The sequence below is a fragment of the Strigops habroptila genome, chromosome 8 (genome assembly GCF_004027225.2).
Source record: "Strigops habroptila isolate Jane chromosome 8, bStrHab1.2.pri, whole genome shotgun sequence".
Lineage (NCBI taxonomy): Eukaryota > Metazoa > Chordata > Aves > Psittaciformes > Psittacidae > Strigops > Strigops habroptila.
In genome coordinates this window covers 35,774,219-35,778,927 of record NC_044284.2, presented here as the reverse complement: position 1 = coordinate 35,778,927, position 4,709 = coordinate 35,774,219, and the positions used below count along the sequence as shown (strand labels likewise).

Genomic DNA, 4,709 nt, shown 5'->3' with positions numbered 1-4,709 from the left:
GACTCCCTGCCCCTCCCAAGCAGGTTTCACCTCCCTTTCCCCTTGTAATAGGGAACCCCCGGACCATCTGTGCTGCGGAGAGAGGTTGTTCTGCCCAGGGCTCTGCAGCTGGAGCAGGCAGGACCCCAAGCTAAGAGTGGGGCAGGATGCCAAGGGAGCACTGAGCAGGGGAGAGGAGTGCAGAGTAAAATCCCCTGTGCAAAACAGGGTCCAGTAAAGGACATGCTGGGACTGTCCCGAGGACAGGCGGGAGCAGCAGGTACTTGAGCAGCAGAGGGAAGGGGTGACCAGTTCCTCCTGCTTGGCATTGGGTAAGTTATTAATTGCCCTATGCCTCTGTGAGAGCAGTCCCCTGGTCCCCAGCTTCCTACACGAGCGATGGTGGGATGCAGCCGGCTGGCTAGGGAGGGATCACTGCGGGGCTGCAGCACCCCCAGATTAGGGCTGTGCTGTGAAATCCAAGCGCAACCAGACAGACAGGCTCATTGCTTGCCTTGGCTGTGCCCCCTGCCCAGCAAAGTGCCTGTGGGCAGCTGTGCTGGCAGCCGCAGCCCACCCGTGGATCCAACCTGTCCTCAGCCACACACCTCCCAAGCCCACCTCTGGGTCATTGCCACCACCCCATCCCTGCCCCAGAGCTGCTGCGGACAAGACACTCTGATCTGCTCTCTCTGTGATGGAGAAGGACTCACCAGAAGGACAGAAAGCGGGGCTGCTCTGGCAGGGAAAAGGCAAGTTAAACCTACCTCCCTCCCTTCCTCCCTCCCTCCCTCCCTGTTTTCGTGGGGAAATTTGCACAAACCCAGTGTTATCCTGGCGCTTTGGGGCTGGGGCTGTGCCCAGCTGCTGGCAGAGGCCGCACAGCCTGGCACAGCCCTCCCTGCTGCCCCCTGGCCACCCGGCTGCTGCGCTGAGACGGCGCCAACTCATTTCGCCCGGAGCGAGCAATGACAGCTCCCTGCTGAGTGGGGCTGGACAGGGCGGCTTAACAGCCCGATTGGCTTTGCCTGTTGGAATGAGCAGAAGAGGAGGGTTGGCGCCCCGACAGAGAGGAGGGACCATCATCAGTCTCCTGGTGACACTTGGCCAACTCATTGTATCCGGTCTCTGCCCTCCTTTTCCAGCTGCCTGGGCTGGACTGGAGCTGCCTGGACGGAGACGGCTGCCCTACATGCCATGAGTCCCCAGGCACTCCTTTGGGGTAGGGGACACCGTGGACATGCAGGGGACGAGTGTGGCAGCTTTGGGCCGTTTGTGGGGTGGAGTTGGATGACAGTGGTGAGGTGGGGATGGCACCATAGCTCAGTGCGCAGGAGGGAAACTGAGGCATGGCGGCTGTAGGGGCTGCGCCCGGGGGCAGGGAGGAGGCTCTGCCCGGCTCTCCGGAGGGCAGTGCCCGGGTGGAGCGGGCACAGCGCTTCCTTGGAGGGCAGCAGAGCTGATGGCTGTGAAGATAACGCTAAAAATACGCCAGACGCTTTGTTGCCGGCGACAATAGCCCGCAGTATTTTTAGCTGTTGTGGCGCTAGCGGCAGAGCGGCTCCTCCGGTCCCGCTGCTGTCCCCTCCCGCCCTCGGTGCTGCCGGGCCCCCCCCCCCGGGTCCCTGGGGCTGCTTCCCGGTGCTGTGGAAACCGTAACGTTGGAAACTAAACACAAACACCTCACGGGCTGCCACCTCCGGCTGAGTCACGACGCTGCCTGCTCCCCTCGCCCCTACCTCCCCCTCCCTCCCACCCTTGGCCCCAAAACCCAATAGCTGGTGTCCCCCGAGCCAGCCCTGCTCCCGCTTGTGGGGCACTGCCTCTTCTAGGGCCGGACTCGGGGTTCGCTTCACTTTCTCCCATCCCGGGACTCCAGTAGCTGGGGATTTACGGAGCAAACTTCATGGTGGCATCGCTGTCCCCAACCCCATGACATCAGGATGTTTCCTTGGTTCCCCACTCCAGAGAGCCAGACCCCATGAGGTGCCCGGTTTGCCAGCATGGCCCCAGCCCTTGCTCTCAGCCCCACTGGTGGCTGCAGCTCCAGCACAGTCCTTGCCCACTGCCAGGGATAAAAATAGCCAGGCAGGAGCAGGCAGAGGCAGAAAGAGCTGCTTTGCACCCCATGTGGGGGCCAGGCTGGGGTGCTGTGCCTGGCCCCTCATCCCACTGAATGAGGAGTATGAGCAGGGAAGGGGATTTTTGGGTAACAGCAGTGGCAGGACATGGGGAAACAAGGCAGCTCTGCTCTGCCTCCAAGGGTATGCCAATGCCAGGCACCCGCCAGATGCAGCACAACGATGCCTTCATCCCACCTCATAGAGGGGGAAAGGGTTGTGCAGGGGACCCTATCCCACCTCCCAGGGGTGATGGGGTGCCCCACCGTGGCACCACCGCTGTGCTGCCCCAGCCCCCACAGGGGTTTTGGGGTGGTTTTTGAGGAGCTGGCAGGCTGCCATCAGGCAGATGGGGCTGTAGCCCCACACTAGAGGCCGTGCACCCCGGTACAGCTGCCCTCCCTCCACCACCCACAGCCCAAAGCCCCTGGCACCCACTGGTGCTCAAGGGGCAGGAAAGTGGCCACACCGTCTCCTCCCTAAAGCAGGGCAGTGGCCAGAGGGCGGGCTGGGGAGGGCGGCCGCGGCTGTGACTATGTTAGGATGTTCTGGGGCTGAGGGCAGCTCATGTCGCAGGTACGAATTCATTAACACTGAGCAGCTCTGGATGCTGTCCCAGGGATTTTTTTTTCTATCTTCATTTTAGTCAGGCCTGCTCGCGTCTGCCGGCTCCTGAGACTGGCAGGGAGGAGGGGAAGAAGCACCCATGTAGCTGCCCCAGTGCCTGCGGGTGCTGGGGTGGCATCACAGGCACCCCACCACCTTGATGGCTCCCCGCTCCCCAAAATGTGGGTGCTCCTGCTGACCCTGGGGCCTGCTGGCTTTGGGGGCTAGTGCAGCCAAAAGCAGCTTTCGGGGCCCAATGTAGGCTCCACTTTTCAGCTGTAGGATTTTTTTTTAACTCCCCACCCTTCTTGCTGGCAGGCCTGAAAATTGTCTTGGAAAGGGATTTTTAAATAAAAGTTGTAAGCACACTCAAATGGTACTTTTATTACCCCAGAGCGCTGGGGGGTGGTGGTGAAGGACCAGGGCTGTGGGGTGCACAGGGGGTCATGTGTGCACCTGATGCCTGCAAGGGGAGGGGGGCTGGCCCCAGGTGAGGGGGTCTGGTGTATGTGTGTGTCCAACTGTGTGTATGTGTCCAGATGTATATGTGCATGCACGCCTGGCTGTGTGAGAGCATAGCCGGGTGTGCACAGTGGGGCTGCTAGACAGTGCAGGTGTCTATGGGTGCTTGCTGTGCACAGGTTGAGGTCATGCAGGGGAAGGGCATCCCCACTGTGACACGAGGCACCACTCGAGCTCAGCCCCAGCGTCCTTTCCCACTGATGAAACGTGCGCTTCTCCCTGCCAGGCCTGTAACTCCCCAGTGAAAAAAAGGGTGCGGTGGCCAAAACCACGCCCATGCCCCACGCCTCGTGCACAGCCGGCTGGACAGCAGCCCTGAGCCAGGCAGCCTCCTCCAGTCCCCCCCGCCAGCCTCGACACCTTTAAATTTAGGTCTTCTGTCTCCAGTTGTGCGAGCCAGGCTAGCAGCCAAAACCTCTGCAGCCCTACGCATCCCTTGGAGAGAGGCCGCCAGCCCTGGGAGGCTGCAGGGTGCTGGGAAGGACCTGTGCCCTGGCTTTGCTCCCTGTGGCTGTCCCCCCAGCACTGTGATGCCCTACACCTCTGGCTACCCCAGCCCCTGCCCTAGGCAAGTGGGAGGTCATGGTTAACTGACATGCCCAAGGCGCCCCCAGGGAAACTGTGGCAGAGCTGATAACTACCCCAGGCTCAACTAGGGAAATCCCAGCCTGGTCCAGCTCTGCTCTCCTGAGGGAGCAGGGAATTCGGCAGGCATGCCGTGCACGTGCTCACGCTATCCATGCTGCCCACCTGGCTGAAAATCGGAGTGTACAGAACCATTTCCCTCTGTGCATGCACCGTCACCCCACATGTCTGTGCGTGCTCACACACATGGCTCATGAGTGGGTCTAGGTGTCCCACTGAGCCTCATACCCCATGCCTGTGTGTGCCACTGTGGGCTTACCTGTGCACTCACCCGCATGTGCCTTCATGCATGCACCCGCATGTGTGTGTGAACGCGTGTGCACCATGGGTATGCACAACTGGGTATGCAAACACAGAAGTGTGCGCTTACATGTGGGGTTGGTTGTACATGTGTGCTCAGTACATGTGTGTACACACGCACACAACCACATTGGCAGCGGGTGCACACCCGTGTGCATGCACAAGTACGTGGGATCATGTGGGTGGGCAGCACACGTGTGGGCTGCCATGTGCTGTGCCCAGGCACCACCAGATGGTGCCCTCCCTCCGTGCCACCTCCATGTCACCTTTAGGGGGCCCAAACCTGTACCCTGTGGAGGGACATGGGGGGACATTGCCCTCCATGGGGTGATAGCATTGCCTGTTGCTGGCCCATGGGTGCTTGGCCTCTCCAGCCAGGCAGAACACCCACCACAGTGAGGGGAGGGTGACATCCATGGTGACATCTGCCAGTGCCAATGCTGTCTACAGAGGTGATCAGAGTGGTGGATCAGCCCCTTGGCGGCATTGGAGGAGGGGGCTTTGCTGCAGAGTGGTGTCCTCATGGCAGGAAGACAG

General features: G+C 61.0%; 1 long non-coding RNA gene across 1 annotated transcript; it reads left to right on the top strand.

The window, feature by feature from the left end:
- Positions 1–789: 789 nt before the first annotated feature.
- LOC115612135 lies at positions 790–3,073 on the top strand. Its single transcript, XR_003992890.1, has 2 exons — positions 790–1,201; positions 2,746–3,073. It is a non-coding gene; the product is annotated as an uncharacterized LOC115612135 (long non-coding RNA).
- Positions 3,074–4,709: the final 1,636 nt, after the last annotated feature.